Below are 16,546 nucleotides of genomic sequence, written 5' to 3' on the forward strand. Positions count from 1 at the left end.
TTTAGGACTGACTGGTTTGATCTCCTTGCAGTCCAATTCCAAGACCCTCAAGAGTCTTCTCCAGCACCACAATTTGAAAGCATCAGTTCTTTAGCACTCAGCCTTGTTTCTGCTCCAGCTCTCACATCCCTATATGACTACTGGAAAGGGTTTGAAGCTTACAAAGAATGGAATTGGATTCAAAGATATCTCATCTTGGTCTCAGAGCTTATACTCACTGTTCTGTAGAAACAGGAATCATGGCAAGTAGGACCACAGGGGGAAGGGCCAAGATGAGATGGACAGGCACACAGAAAGGGCCTTTATTGTTGTTTCCGTGGGAAAGAATGGATGAAGCAGGGTAAGCATGATTAGAACTGGTTAGTTAGTTGGCTTGGGGCACAAGGATGTATCTGTATGTCTGGTCCCTGGTCCTGGGATGATCAAGTCAGGTAGACAGTGGCTCTAGATTGGTTGGTTTGCCTTTGAAATGTAGACTCCCAAGCAGGAGAGCTACTTACTACATCCAGGAATCGGCCAGTCCAGGAGGGTGACCCCGTCCATCGTCAGCAAGGCTCCAGATGTCAGAACATCTGCAAGCAGGAAATAAAAATCATGGTTGCTCCAAATTTAAATCCATGAGCATGGATGAGATCACAAAGGGTTGGGGCCCTGAGCACTCTAAGTCAGAGGTCAGCAAGGTGATAGGAATCTAGCAAAAAGAACTGATGAAACAGGAAAAATCCAGCAGAGAGTTGAAAGGGAACCAGCAGAACATGGTAGCTCTGGAACCAAGTGAATGAAATGAGAAACTGGGCTGGTGTTATTGATAAACGCAGTAAATAACACAGGGCCATGGGCTTTGCAAGGACAGTTGTGGTGCAGAAGGAGGGACAGAAGTTCAAATGAATTGGATTTAAGAGAGAATGGTGGGGGGCAGGTGAGACAGAATAACTGTCCCTCTTCCAACATCTGTAAAGAGAGCATGGGGATGGAGCAGGGCTTGGAATGGGGCTAGCTTTAAGACTGGAAGAAAACCTGTTTGTGTGTAATCAAAGGAACAGGAGGAGGCAGAAGAGTCAAGCAGGAGATGCCCAGGAGTGGACAAGAGGGGCCCAAGAGGAGAGTTTAGCCGTGGAGAGGAGCAGGTGCCCGTGGGGGGCAGGTGGAGGACCAAGGCACCGGTGCCAGCTGTCCTGAAGATGTGGTGATGAAAGGACATCCACCAATTTCTTTTCATGAAGGTGATTACCTTTTGTGTGTGCTTAGCCCCTTAGTCATGTTCAACTCTTTGCAACCCAAAGGACGGTAGCCTGCCAGGCTCCTCTGTCCATGGAGCTTGTTCTTTTTCCTGATGCTGACTTGATGCTCTTAACTGGGTGGGTGACCGTAATCTAATTCACAGGAAGTGAGAGAGCCCAGCCCACCTCCTTTTTATGTTGGCGTGGCATTGTATACAAACGAAATCACAAGAAAGAAATGCAAATCTCTAAATACAGTCACATAAACTAGATGAAGGTTGTTGTTCAGTCGCTCAGTCGCGTCCGACTCTTTTCGACCCCATGGACTGCAGCACACCAGGCTTCCCTGTCCTGATTCTGATTAAACTGTTTCTCCAACACTGTGAACAAAAGTTTGGGAGAACTTCAGGTGCGATAACAAGACATGTTTTAATGCTCCTTCCAATAAGCAAAACAATACTGACTTTCCAGGGTATTCTAAAGTTATAAGAGAGAGGGGGAAAAGTGGATTCAGCATTTGACTACTATCTCAGGAAGGGCTTAACAGCCTCCAAGGGAGCTCCTAAGAAAGTGCTTTAGGAGGAAGACCTGTGCGCACACATCCATCCTGAGCACACGCACCTCATACACTCCACATGTCTACTCTTCCCACCCCACCCCTGCCCCCCAATGGAGCACAGCCTTGCAAGTTACATTCTAGGGACTAAGATGGCTTTATTCTGACAGCTTATTTTTCTGACTTTGCAATTGTTCTGTCCCGGTCACAATGACATGTCTCCTGCTCTTCTATCATAAATAAAGGCAATTTACTTATGAGCTGTCAGACAATGCTCAAAGATACTTTTTTCTTTTCATGTTCATAACTTAACCCTCTAAGTGGGTGGGGAGACTTCACAGAGATCGCAGGATTCTGAGTCTGATGAAAAGTCATCACTGCCTCTGCCTCAGGTGAAGAGCATCTCAGAGTCCCCAGTCCAGGCTGTAGGGGTGCTGGCAGCACCCCTGGGTGCCCTGGGCCACACTGCCCCTCACTGATTCTCCCTGGGATCTGCCCAGGGGCTGGGGCTCACCAGGTCTGGGCAGCAACCCACCCCCAACCGAGGGTCTACCAGGAGTTTCATGTTCTTGCCTCCTTTAATTAATTCCTCACGACCTTCCAGAACCTACAAGCCTGTCAGATGCCCAGTGAGCATTTATTCACCTCCACTGGGAGAACATTTGGCATCCAAAAGTCATGTCTTGCTCTTTATGACCCCATGGACTATAGCCCACCAGGCTCCTCTGTCCATGGGATTCTCCAGGCAAGAATACCGGAGAGGTTTGCCATTTCCTCCTCCAGGGGATCTTCCTGACCCAGGGATGGAACCTGCATCTTCTGCATTGGCAGGCAGATTCTTTACCACTGAGCTACCTGGGAAGCCCCCAAAGTCATCTAATCTTGAATTATTTCATTTGCTGCCTGGGAGACGGTCATTGACAAGCCAAAGTTTCTGGCCTGGGCCGTGCCTATCTCTCTCAGAGAAAAATCCTCGTTATCAGAAAAGATCTGGCAGGCAGAAGGTTTTTTATTTGTGCAGAAGGCTCCTTTGTTATCTTTTATGCAGGTCACAACTCTTATTTTCCAGGCTTCCTTCTCCATCGTGAAGATGCATCATAGTTAAGAAAGTTCCCGCATCTGGGGTCCTCTGAGGCCATAACTGATTTAAGCCCTGGGCTGACTTTCTGCTTGCTCTTTCTTCCCATGGAAACAGAATTCGAGCTGTACAGCCAGGGTTCGGGGGAGGGAGTTATTAGTGTTTACCACGGGGAAGCCGGCTCTGCTGCCCAGCTCTGCTTTTGCAGGTCTAGATCATGGCTGCATCTTGATTCAGGCACACAAAGCCTTGATTTATGTCACTAATAAGTATGTGGTTTGTGTTGCAGTCCCTGTGAACCGCTCAGAATACATGATGTGCTGGTTGTAAATTGATAGCCGTCTATTGTAAATTATGGGCAGCTCGGAAAAAGGTGACAAGTATGGGAATCAAGTTCATGTGATACAGCCTCGACCCAGGATGCAAACCTCAGCAGAGGGGTCAGGGCGTCTTGTCGTTGTTTAGTCACTAAGTCGTGTCCTAACTCTCAGGCTCCTGTGTCCTTGGGATTTCCCAGGCAAGAATACTGGAGTGGGTTGCCATTTGCTTCTCCAGGGGACCTTCCTGACCCAGGGATCAAACATGCATTTTCTGTAATAGCAGGCAGATTCTTCACCATCTCAGCCACCAGGGAAGCCCCCAGAGCATCTCAGCCAAATCCAAATTATCCAGCACATCACCGACATCCATTTCTTGACGTCACTGAGAACACACAGACCCTCTTTCTCTTTATCAATGAGTCTTGCTTATACATCAAACTCTATATCAAGAATTCTGATCTCAAATGAAAAATTGGTCCATTATCTGCCTGTCTTATGGGGAAAGGAGGTCACACCACATTAAGAAAGACATAAGTGGGAATTCCCTGGGGGTCCAGTGGTTAAGACTCAGCACTTTCACTGCTGAGGGCCTGGGTTCAATCCCTGGACCCAAGATCCCACAAGCCGCATGACTTAAGCAAAAAAAAAAAAAGAAAAGAGATAAACTTCAAAGACAACATAAACTGACTCCATACAGAAGGGTGCAATGACTTCCATGCAGTGTCACAAGAAAATGCATCCTTTCCCCATGAGAAGCAACGCGGTCCATGGGAAGTCCAGCATAGCCCAGCACATGGCCCTCACGTCTTCGTTCAGTCCCTTGTCCAACTTCACCTGCCTTCACTGATCAAGAGCTCAAGCTTCAGTTTTGTTCATCCATTCGTTGGGCAGCTTCTCAGAAAGCTTTTGTAATAGTCCTTGAAATGGAACATGATTAACGGAAATTCACAAGAAACATTAACGAGGTTGAAATGCCTTTACATCCATCTTGGAATTCCGGAACAAGCCCCTGCTCTCCAACCCCCAGGGTACTGCGTTTTAGTCCAGGCAGCAAGGTAATTGAGATTTGCACAGTAAATGGCATGAGATGGATGTTTGCGGGTTCTGAAAATGTTGTGCAGGAAGGGTGAGCCTTGCAGTGGTAACACTGAAATTTGTCTGAGTGTGAGAATCTTCTGGGAGTGATTTTTACCATTTGTGTCAATAAGTGTTTTCCCCAGAAAACTGGAGGGCCTGGGCATCGAAAATCTGGTTGTCTTTTTACATGGTGCATCAGGTAGAGGCAATCCCGCTGTCCCTGAAGTTGAATCGTGACATTAAATAGCACAAGGAAATAAAAGTGTGACACTCCACCAGGACTGTCAGCTGAGTCAGGAAACCCGATTAGCAGCAAATTTGGCACCTGAGACTCCTGCAAATGGAATGAATTGCCAAAGGCGTGTCTCACCGAGAGAACACTGCCTTTTCATTCAGTTATAGCAGTAGTATGGGCTACTTGATATGGTGCATTAATTGTCTTAGAACAATTGGCGGTAGTATAAACATACTCTTTTAGTACGTGCTTTGGAAAGAAGCATTTCATGTAGCTGGGCCTATATTCCTTGGCTATTTTATTAAATGCTAAAACTTTTAAAGAAACTGTGCCATATTTACAAATGATTTAGACTAGCAGAAACCACATAGGGCATGCTTAGGTTAATTACTGCCTGGGAGATTTTGGAAGTCTGATGTGTCTTCGATTTCAGTAGGAAAAATTCAGCATTGTGAAGCGTGTTATGCCAATAATATCTAATTCCTATAGATGAAGATGCATTGTATGCAACTCAACTGTCAAGATGGACACGGCTTAGGAAATCAGGAATTTTAAATGAAAACTTCTGGAAGACAAGGAGAAAAATCAGCTTTTCTTCTGAGTGTTTGTCATCATGGCAACTACATCTCAAACATTTGTTTCATTTTCCTTACAAAGTTGAAATATGAGGCCAGGGTGATTATCACAGCTGGTAAAGGGTAGGGAGGGGGTGCATACAATTAAAAATTTAGCATCAATTATATTTGATACAGCATTTTGTCATTGTGTTTTGAAATGATGTAATTTTCACCTGCTTTTCCATAGCACTAAGGTCTGCCAGAGATGTGTCAGGGACCAACTGGGGATGGCAGACAGTTTGGGATCAGCAAGTGCCAACAAGTATACATAGAATGGATAAACAACAAGGTCCTACTGCATAGCACAGTATCCTGTGATAAGCCATAATGGAAAATAATATGACAAAGAATATACGTCCCTATAACTGAGTCACTTTGCTCTACAGTAGAAATTAGCAAACATTCTAAATCAGCTATACTTCAATAAAACTTCTGTAAAAATCCTCATTATGCCTCAAGCTCTCTGCTCTGAAAAAAATCAGCTCCACATTGATCTCCCTGTAACACCAGGATTTAAGGAAGAAATGTTTTGCTACCTAAAGGAGTTTGTAAACAACTGGGTTGTTTTGAGTCATTGAAAAAATACGTTTAAGGATGTTATAGAAAAAAATGTAAACATGGAAATCTATGCATGACATATTGTTATATTAAAAATAGTACAAAAGAAGTGTGAATGTTATAGGTCTTTTTTGCAAACAGACTCATATTTACACTTAACAAGAAAATGATAAATAAATAAAATAAAAATAAATTCTATTCAGAGCTGAGTGTTAGAGAGTATTTTTATATTCTGTTTATCTGTCTGTATTTCTTTAACTTTTTGTTTGGAAATAATTCCAGATTCACAGGAAGTTGCAAAAAGCGTACAGAGAGGTCCTGTGCACCCCTACCCACGTTCCTCCCATGGTAACAGTGACAGTAACGTGAACTGTAGTGTGTGTGTGTGCAAAGTTCTGTGTGATTTAGTCACACAGATGTGTAAATCTGTGCAACCACCCCAAGAATCAAGACAGAGAACAGCTCCACCACCACAGAGATCCTTGGAACTATACTTGATAGTTCCCGCCCCCAACCTTGTCCCTTATCCTTGGAAACCACTAAATGAGTTCTATATTTCCATCTCTGTATAGCTGTGATCATTTCAAAAATGTTGCATAAATGAAATCATATAGCATGTAGCCTTTTGCGACTGGCTTTCATTCACTCACCATAATTCCCTTGAGTTCCAACCAACTTATGTTTATAAACTGTGCTTCTTTTCTCATTGCTGAGTCAAATTCCATGGTGTTGCTATACCATAATTTTTCTTTTTCTTTTTTTGCTATTCATGGGTTGTAATTACAGCTGGGTAACGTCCAAATCTGTAGTCTTTATTACAAATAAAGGTACCATGAATATTTGTGTACACATTTTTGTGTGTGGACGTAAGTTTCCATTTTTCTGGAATAAATTCTCAAAAGTGTGATTTCTGGATCATATGGTGACTACGTTGAGTGTTGAAAGAAATTTCCAAAATAATTTTCCAAGTGGCAGTGCCATTTTGTATGCCTGCCAGCAACATATGAGAAGACACACAAATGACAGTAAGTATTATAGGCTCCCCTTTTCTTAAATTTTATACCTTGTGTCAGATGAGTGAAGCGAAGACTATATGACATTATCTGATGTTGTTCTCAATATATGTAGAGAAAATACTTGTCAACTATATTATGAACAGGGAGGGCAAATGGACTATGTGGGTGAAAACTATGTTTATTTTACTCAAACTTTAAAACACTGAGATCAGTGGACACTGACAAGTTACATACATATAATGTAATACCTAGACCAATCACTCCATATCTATACAAAAAGCTACACTCGAAAACTTTATACAAATCAGAACAGAATTCTAAAAAATATTCAAATAAACCCTAAGAAGGCAGAAAAAGTAAAATAGAGCAAAGGAAAAGAAGACAAATAGTAAAGTGGTAGAAGTAATCCTTAACATGTTAATAATTAAATTAAGTGGAAATTCAATTAATCTTAAAACACCAATTTAAGGGACTTCCCTGGAGGTCCAATGATTAAGACTTTGCCTTCCAATGCAGGGGGTGCAGGTTCAATCCCAGGCCGAGAAGTTAAGATCCCACACCACTCCTGGCCAAAAACACAAAACATGAAACAGAAACAATATTGCAACAAATCAATGAAGACTTTAAAAATGGTCCACATTTTAAAAAAACTTAAAAAAACAACACACCAGTTAAAAGACAAAGATGAGCAGACTGAGTTTTTTTTTAATGACCCAACTATATACTGTCTAAAATAAACATCATGTGTATTTGTGTATAGGTAGGTTGAAAGAAAAAAAAATGGAAAATGACATCATATCAACATTAATCAAAAGAAAATAGAAATTAACATCAGATCAAGCAGACTTGACAGCAAAGTGGCAGATTCCTTAGGCTGCTCTCCACCTCCCAGAATCCTCTGTGCTTATTGACTTTGTTATGTCCAGGGACTTGTCGTTAACAGCAGGGCTGGTAGGAATGGGAAACAACAGGACCGTTCCATCTTGGCCAGAATTGAAGTCCTCAGTAGTTTCCTTATTTCCAAAATAAACTAGATATTTAAATAGTTTAGTTAAAGTATATTTAAATTATCAAAGCAAATTAAACTCTCGATGAAAGAACTTACAATGAATTGCAGGTCAAAGTGAACTGCAATTTTCTGAATTTCAATTTTGAAAATTTTACTGATTCATTGTCCAAAAATTTTCTTGATCAAGGTTTGAATAAAGCCAATGTGTGTGTTCACGTTCACTCAGTAGGTAGGTATCAGGGTTGACTCCTTTCCAAGGAAGTCTGGCTTCAGAGCCCATGCACTCTCCTTGGCTGGTTCCATTCTGCCTCTCTCTCATACACCAGCGTAAAACAAGGATGCTGGCTGAGGACAGTGGGTGTGATTTGCATGCCTATCCCCTTTCTGATCTCCATTCCACCCTCAGGCAATCCCTCCTTGTTTCCATTCCTCATGTCCATAGAAATATATATATACACTTAGAGAGAGAAATGCATAAAACATGGCATTCTTTTATGAAACTATACCAGATCAAAGGGAAAAATAAGCCACTATACAAAGAATATTTGATAACCCTAGGGAAAAGGATTCAGAGAGAGAAAAATTTGGCTTGTTTACCTAATTTCTGGTCATTAAATTGCTTATGGTCCTGAATTCCCATGAGTCACACCTATAAACAGCAGAGCTTCTACAGGAAAAGAGAAGACGTGAGCAAGGGCAGGGGAGAGACGACCCGGGTCCCCTGGTCCCTATTTGAACAGGTCCCTATTTCTTGCCCCCGGGACATGCTTATACAAGGGGACAGCATCTTCCCCAAAGGGCATCCTGCTGTGTTATGGTAGGCAGAGAGCCTGACTGGTCTTAATTGCACTAAACTGTGTGAAATTCCACCCATTTAGTGTAGGAAACCCATTTTATTATACCACAGTCTTATAACACCTAAGTCTTACAGCAGAAGTACTGAGGCCTTTTCAGCTGCCTTGACTCTGAAGCTTCATCCAAGATCCAAGAGATAGGATCGGGTTGAAGAGCATTAGGTTGCATGAAAATAGGGCAGTGTGTTTAGACAACCTCCCCAGAGACTCTGGGAGAAGCCACGAGAAGAGGAGAGCTGTAAGGTAGAAGCGAACAGGTGGATTGATGAGAGTTTACCAGACTGCAGATTCATTATCTGCTGCAGGGAACAAAAGACACTAGTGCGTGGCTATATATATTTCTGACATCAGGTCAAGTGGAAAATGGGCTTTCTTGGTGGCTCAAACCTTAAAGAATTTGCCTACAATGCAGGAGATGCAGGTTAAATCCCTGGGTTGGGAAGATCCCCTAGAGAAGGGCATGGCAACCCACTCCAGTATTCTTGCTGGAGAATTCCATGAACAGTGGAGCCTGGTGGGCTACAGTCCATGGAATCCCAAAGAATGGGACACAACTGAGAGACTGAGCATGCATGCATGCAAATGGAGAATAAACAAATTAGTAGGTTTTTAAAAGGCATTTCTTTTTTGCCTGTGGACCAAAGTGGCCACTCCAGTGAGCAAAGAGGTAAAAAGATAAGGCTTCTTCTCACATATGTGAAGATCAGTTTCAGTCCCCTCCTGTGTAGGAAAGGGACAAATCTTGGATTAAATTACCCAGCCTCATATGTTAGAACATGTTGAGAACCAGAAATCTTTCATTTCCCATATCATGTAAAGAGAAAATATTGCTTTCTTAAAATAACCTTCTGACAATCGTGTTAAACCTACATCAAGCAATAAGTGAGCCAATTTTATTCTTTAGATAACAAGAGAAATAATCTTTTAGAAGCCTCTACTGGGGGATTCCTACATAGTTTTGGTAAACTCTACTGTATGGAGAAGTCTATATGCAGAAACTGAATCCATGGAAAGTGCACCATTGCCTAATTTTTGACAATGACATTCACCGGAGAAACCACCACCGCAGCCAAGATATAGACTTTTCCATCACCCTCAGGAGGTTCCTCCAGCCCCTTTGCAGCTCATCCCTCCCTCCACCCCCAGCCACAGTGAAGCACCCACCTATTTCCCATGTTTTAAAAAATTAATTTATTTTAATTGGATGCTAATTGCTTTACAATATTGTAGTGGTTTTTGCCATACATTGACATGAATCAGCCATGGGTGTACATGTGTTCCCCATCCTGAACCCCCCTCCCACCTCCCTCCCCATCCCATCGCTCAGGGTCGTCCCAGTGCACCAGCCGTGAGCACACTGTCTCATGCATCCAACCTGGACTGGCGATGGATTTCACATATGATAATATATGTTTCAATGCTATTCTCTCAAATCATCCCACCCTCGCCTTCTCCCACAGAGTCCAAAAGTCTTCTTTACATCTATGTCTTTTGCTGTCTCGCATATAGGGTCATTGTTACCATCTTTCTAAATTCCATATATATGCATTAATACACTATATTGGTGTTTTTCTTTCTGACTTACTTCACTTTGTATAACAGGCTCCAGTTTCATCCCCCTCATAAGAACTGATTCAAATGCATTCTTTTTAATAGCTGAGTAGTATTCCATTGTGTATATGTACCACAGCTTTCTTATCCATTCATTCGTCTGCCGATGGACATCTAGGTTGATTCCATGTCCCGGCTATTGTAAACACTGCTGCGATGAACATTGGGGTATGCGTGTCTCTTTCAATTCTGGTTTCCTCGATGTGTATGCCCAGAAGTGGGATTGCTGGGTCATATGGCAGTTCTATTTCCAGTTTTTTAAGGAATCTCCACACTGTTCTCCATAGTGGCTGTACTAGTTTGCATTCTCACCAACAGTGTAAGAGGGTTCCCTTTTCTCTGCACCCTCTCCAGCATTTATTGTTTGTAGACACAATTTTTTAAAGCCAGTGTTTCCATTATTAGTGAGGAATGAAAGAGAAACACAGAGGTATAAAGAACTTTCAAGGTTATTTTGAAGGATCATCCAGGATCTATGTCATGCACCAGTGTTATTCACAAAATACCAAGGGGGTAGCCTATACACTCTCTTTCATTTGCCTAATGCCTGGGAGGGGCAGTCAGGGCTGGAGTTGCCATAGCTTTGAGTATTTGAAAAAAGAGGCAAGTGGGGAGACCAGATAATCGCTCTCCCACTCTCTGGTACGTTGGCGAGTGCAAATTTGATAGCTAGAAGTGCTGGTGCAAGTGTGTGTGCTGGGGGCGGGGGTGGAGGGAGAGAGGCTTCTGGGCTAAGCCAGGTGATTTCTACCTGTGTGGTTTCAGGTCAGTGATGCTGCTCTTAATCTCTTTCACTTCTCCAGTAAAGTGAGAAGGCGGGACTGAAGGCTCTCTAAAGACACTTCCAGGTCTACAAATCGGTGTTCAGTCGTAAACAGGAGTGTTTTTAAAAATTATTTATTTTAATTGGAGGCTAATTACTTTACAATATTGTAGTGGCTTTCACCATACTTCGACACGTATCACCCACGGGTGTACACGACGTGTCCCCCATCCTGAATCCCCCTCCCACCTCCCTCCCCATCCCATCCCTCAGGGTCATCCCAGTACACTGGCCCTGAGCGCCCTGTCTCATGCATCGAACATGTACTGGTGGTCTATTAAACAGTACTTTTAAAACACTACTGACAGTGGGTTGTTTTAATCGGTTGGAATAAAAATAGAGAACTGAAACTGTGTAAGAGAAATACTTTGCAACTCTCTGTATCTCTTGCGGAAATGATCCTCTCACCTGGGTGATCTGGCATAAGCATTAGTTCAGTTGTCTCTTTTAGCTCTTTTTAACTTTTATTTTAATGGTTCTGTCATTGTGATCTTACTTTGAGACTTAAGAGGAAAACACATAAAAAGTAAATGACATCAATGACTCCGTGTCTTGTTGCAGATTACTGTTTTCCTGGAGGAAGTATTATGTTTACTTTTAAAAGACTGTGATATTTTAACATAAGTTCTAGGTCATTTTCATTTAAAGGGGCTTTTGAAACTAATTAATACAAAAATTATAATGTTCTACACCTGATTTTAGCCATGAGAAGAAAAACCAAAAAATACTTGAGTTCTTTCACAACATTCCAAACAGATTACCCACAGACGTGACTGTAATACTGTTTCAAGTTGAGTTATTACATCTATTTTCTTGTAATAAGAAAAACACTCAGGGGATGGGCAAGTCAAACTTCAAAATCACTTTTCTGCTTTTCAGAGATAATTTGAATTTTTCCTTCTAATTCGTACACAATGGGTACATGAATCCTGAAAATGTAAACACACCTATTTTGGGGTTTCTGATCTAGTTTGTCGATTATATCACATTCTTCCCCCCTCTTTATGATTACCCTCTGATACCTCAAATAAAAACTCAAGTCCATTTTACTGCTTATTATTGTAGATGGAAGAAACTTAATCTTTAAATTACAATGAAATTCATGAATTGTTGGCAGCAACTTTAACGGAAACAAAAGAAGTCATCCCGGTTTCTTAGAGCCTCTGTCTAAACCAAATGTAAATGTCATAATTTTTTTAAAAATTTAACCCAATTCAGCAAACTAAATAATGAGAAAATACATTTTAACTGTAAATAAATTTGAATCTTTTCTCACATAATTTTGGAACATGAAAATAAATTCTGAACCTGAACCAAACTGATAGTTAATTGATTTGCCTCTCAGCCCTATAAATGTATAATTTTATTTTTTTCATTATGTCATTTAAAAATTATCATGAATATATCATTTTCAAAAGTGAACCATATAAATTTTATTTTAAATGATTCATGTTAGTGTAGATTGTGTTCATATAACAAAGTTGTATATTGTTTCCATAATTTAAACAGATATGTACATATGTGTATATATAGATATATGTATAATGTACATATCTATAAAGATATAATGTAATAATGCAATATATATCATAATGTAATATTGTTATACCTTACAGGTAGCTTAAAAACCATCATACAAATATTTTAATCATTAAATATTTATAATATATGTATATATATAATTTTTCCTTTTTTTATGTATTTACCTTTTTTTAAACCTTTCTTTCCCTGGTGGCAGGCTGTGGAGTGTGTTCTAAATTTTCAGTTAAGTTCTTCCTTGTCCATTAGTTCATTTTAGATCAGCTCAATTTCGTTCAAATCCTGAGCTGATCAGCCTCTGCTAATTTGCATAGCTGTGCATGCCTTCTTAAATGTGAAGGAGATTAGTGGTAGGAAATTGCAACGTACTGGAGGAGGGGTCAGCGACTTTGCCTGGTCCGTTACCCCTGGGACGAGGGACAGCAGTGTCACAGGTGTTGGATGTCACCTCTGTGACCGGCTGGAGACAGACATCGGCTGAACCCTCACCTGCCAGCCGTTCCAAGTCCCACAGTCTGAGGCCCCAACAATGCCTTTATTCATGGTTCCACACGCTAAGCGGGGACAAAGTTGCGCTGAAGGTCAAGAGGGGCCATCACAATCAAGACGGACCAGCTCAAGTGTCACATTGAAGCCAAAAACTTGTACCCGCTGCAATTACAGTGACCAGGGCAGGGCCCCGTGCTGGCAGGGCCTCTGTCCTGAGCGGGGCCTCGTGAGGTTCTCTGTGTGGTCCCCGGTCTCTGGTTCCTCGGCCACTGCTGATGGAGTGGTTGAAGCAGCATCTAAGCTGTCGGGGAAGAGAAGGGGTTCATTAGAAAACCAAGAACATCCTCTCAAGGTGCTCACAACCTCTGTGCAATGTTTCTGAACAAACAGGATTTAGGCTTTCTGGAATGCATATGGCACGTGTGATGAAAAAAAATCAATTAGATTTTTCATAGAACTATGTATTGAGTGTTTTCTATAAAATGAGAACATTTATTGGGGATTGGCTATAAAATGTGAACTCTGGGACCTCCCTGTTGGTCCAGTGGCTAAGATTCCATTCTCCCAACTCGGTGCTGAGTTCAATTCCTGATCAGGGAACTGGGTCCCACATGCCACAACTAAAGATCCTGCATGCTGCCGTGAAGATGGAAGATCCTTTGTGCCACAACCAAGACCTAGTGCAACCAAATAAATAAACTTTTTTAAAAAAAAATGTGAACTCCATGAGCTTCTGTGATTGTGTGTGCATGCCTGTGTTTTGTCTGTATGTGTGTGCATGATTTCTGTCCTTGGCCTACTGTTGTTTCCCAAATGCTAAGTCCCTGGCCCATAAGCACAAAGTAGATGTTTGTTGAATGAGGGATTATTCTGAGCACTGACCATAACATTTCATAATTTACATATATTATGTCACTTAAATTTCAACAACTTGAATAATACAGTGTACAGACCTCAGTAGGCAGATGAGGAAACCAGTCCCAAGGAGTTCAGTGGGTTGCCCTCCATCCACACACAGGGGTGACAGGCTCAGCCTTTGAATCCTGGTTTTCTCTTTGCAGAGTCTGTTCTCTTCATCATGTTTCATGATTTCAGAGAGTTGAGACTTCACGCTTATTCAGCACTAAATCATAACCAACTTTATTCCAAGTATCTCAGAGCCAGACTGGTTTCCTGGATTCTAGAATGTTCTGACACATGGGAAGTATTTCCTTTCAGATTTGTAGTGCTTGTCTGTCTGCTCCTTTAACTGGCTGTGTCTGAGTCCGCTGGAATTGATCAACCTGATGAGGTTAGCCTGCAAATGCCAACTAACGATAGACTTTAGGATATGGGCAAGCCCTCCACGTGTGGGGAGCCCTGATTTCACCTGCATTACCAATGTGCACAAGAGGATGACAGCTTATTTTTCTTTCAGGGTCTCTGAATGAGTTTTGCTCCCAAGATAAATATTGTATTGAAAGCCCTGGAGAAACAATTTTTTCAGTTCATGCTTACAGGGGACTATGGGTCAGAGCCACATTGTTACAACCAATAAACCCATATCTACCCTGAAGGGCGAGCACCTCGGCTCCCAGGACTGCTTCCCCCTGAGCCAATGGCTTTTGTAAATGGGCATTTGAATTAGAAGCTGGGCTGAGACCAGGGAGACAGCAGAGTGGCTGTAAGACAGTGTGATTACTTTCAGCTGTGATAGGATTAACTCTTTCACCCATTAGTGCTTCTTGATTTTATCCATTTTCCATATGAAGGTCTGGCTAGCTTTTTCAAAAAATTTTTCCTTAAAGGATTTCCTTTACATTAATATTGTCTTTTTAAAAAAGTTTCATAACCGTCTCATTTGCAGTAAACTTCCTTTATGTTCCAGGGTTGAGCATAATAACACAGAATGAAATGGAAGGTAAGGATTATAATCTACCACGAGGACTTTTTCAGAGTCATAATCAAGAGATATATAGAGAGAAATAGGCTATTTTCACCCACAGAATTCATGCCCCACTGGAAACAATATGAACTGGGCAATAATGCTCACAATAACTATTTGTATTTTGGACATGTTCAATGCATAGAGATTAGAGAAGAAAAATGGATTCCAATTTAGCAGCCCATAGCCATTCAAATAAAGTGTTCTGTCTGAAAGCTGGCCTGAACTATCCTTTTCTATCTTATTTCCCCCTACTGCCTAAAAGTCTAGGAGGGCAATTTAGAAAGTTAAGCTAGAGAAGGGCTACAGTGAATTCAAGATCTTATGAAATAAATATTGCAGGGTACAATGACAAAGAAGCCTGGGCAGGCTTTCATCCAGACGTAATTACTTGCCTACCAGAGAGAACACAACGCTTGCCATCTTGAAACGGCAGTGTTAGGTGCGGGGGCTCCATGAGCAGTTTTCTGCAGGGAAGATTCATAATTTCATCAGGCTCCCATCGGTCGGTATAATTTATTAGGTTATGAAACATTGTCCTAGCAAAGGATTGAATCTTTCACACTGTGACAACATCTGCTTTCTGGTCCTTTAACTGAATGTCTGAAGGTTTAGATTTCCCAGGGCTCCTAACTTCTTCTGGAAAGAGAGTCAGATCTGGTCTGGGTGGGGGACAAACTAGACCGTGGGAGTAGCATGATGTCAAATGAGGCGACACAAGTAAACTTCTCAGGCTGTTGTTCAGCAAACAGAGGAAGATGTGTTGGATAGTAGTCTGTTGCCTAGAAAAGTGTATTTCCTCATCTGATGAGCGGGTCACTCAGAGACGCTTGCGAGTCTCATTCTGACTTAACCTGGACAAAGTGCAAAGACGTCTGGAGAGAGGAGGAGTTCTCCCAGCACCACCCGCTCTCTACTGAACCGCAATGGCCACCCCCTGGTCTGCTGGATCTTCCAGGGCATCTTTCATTGTCTTGCTCATTACTTGGTCCATCTCAAATCCCCCAAAGCAGTGAAGACACAAACCCCCATGTAAGGAGCAGTCTCACGTTGTATCACAACACAGCTAGAGCAAGGATGAGAACTGATCTGAAACCATAGACCTCTCTGAGCATCCACTGATGGTCATGGACACTTGCGTCAGGCAGACCTTATAATGTTTAGGTGCATTCCTAGATCCCCACGGCCCATCTCTGAATCTGCGGGTCTCAGGTTAAGAAGCACTAGTTTAAAAGACAAATGCCTTATGATATCACTCACGTGTGGAATCTAAAATACAGCACACGTGCTCGCTTCGGCAGCACATATACTAAAATTGGAACGATACAGAGAAGATTAGCATGGCCCCTGCGCAAGGATGACACGCAAATTCGTGAAGCGTTCCATATTTTTTAAAGAAAGAAAAAAAAAAATACAGCACACATGAACATATCTGCAAGACAGCAACAGACTCACCGACATGGAGAATAGACTTACGGTTGCCAAGGGGGAGGGGTCTGGGGATGGGATGGATTGGGAGTTGGGGATTAGCAGATGCAAGCTATTATATGTAGGATGGATAAACAACAAGGTCCTACTGTACAGCACAGGGAACTACATTCAGTATCCTGTGATAAACCA

At 41.9% G+C, this 16,546-nt stretch overlaps 1 non-coding gene across 1 annotated transcript; it reads left to right on the forward strand.

Annotated features, from left to right (window-relative positions):
• Positions 1 to 16,211: 16,211 nt before the first annotated feature.
• On the forward strand, positions 16,212 to 16,318 carry LOC133047896 (U6 spliceosomal RNA). The gene has a single exon (XR_009690898.1). It is a non-coding gene; the product is annotated as a U6 spliceosomal RNA (small nuclear RNA).
• Positions 16,319 to 16,546: the final 228 nt, after the last annotated feature.

Source organism: Dama dama, chromosome 27, assembly GCF_033118175.1.
Source record: "Dama dama isolate Ldn47 chromosome 27, ASM3311817v1, whole genome shotgun sequence".
Taxonomy (NCBI): Eukaryota; Metazoa; Chordata; class Mammalia; order Artiodactyla; family Cervidae; genus Dama; species Dama dama.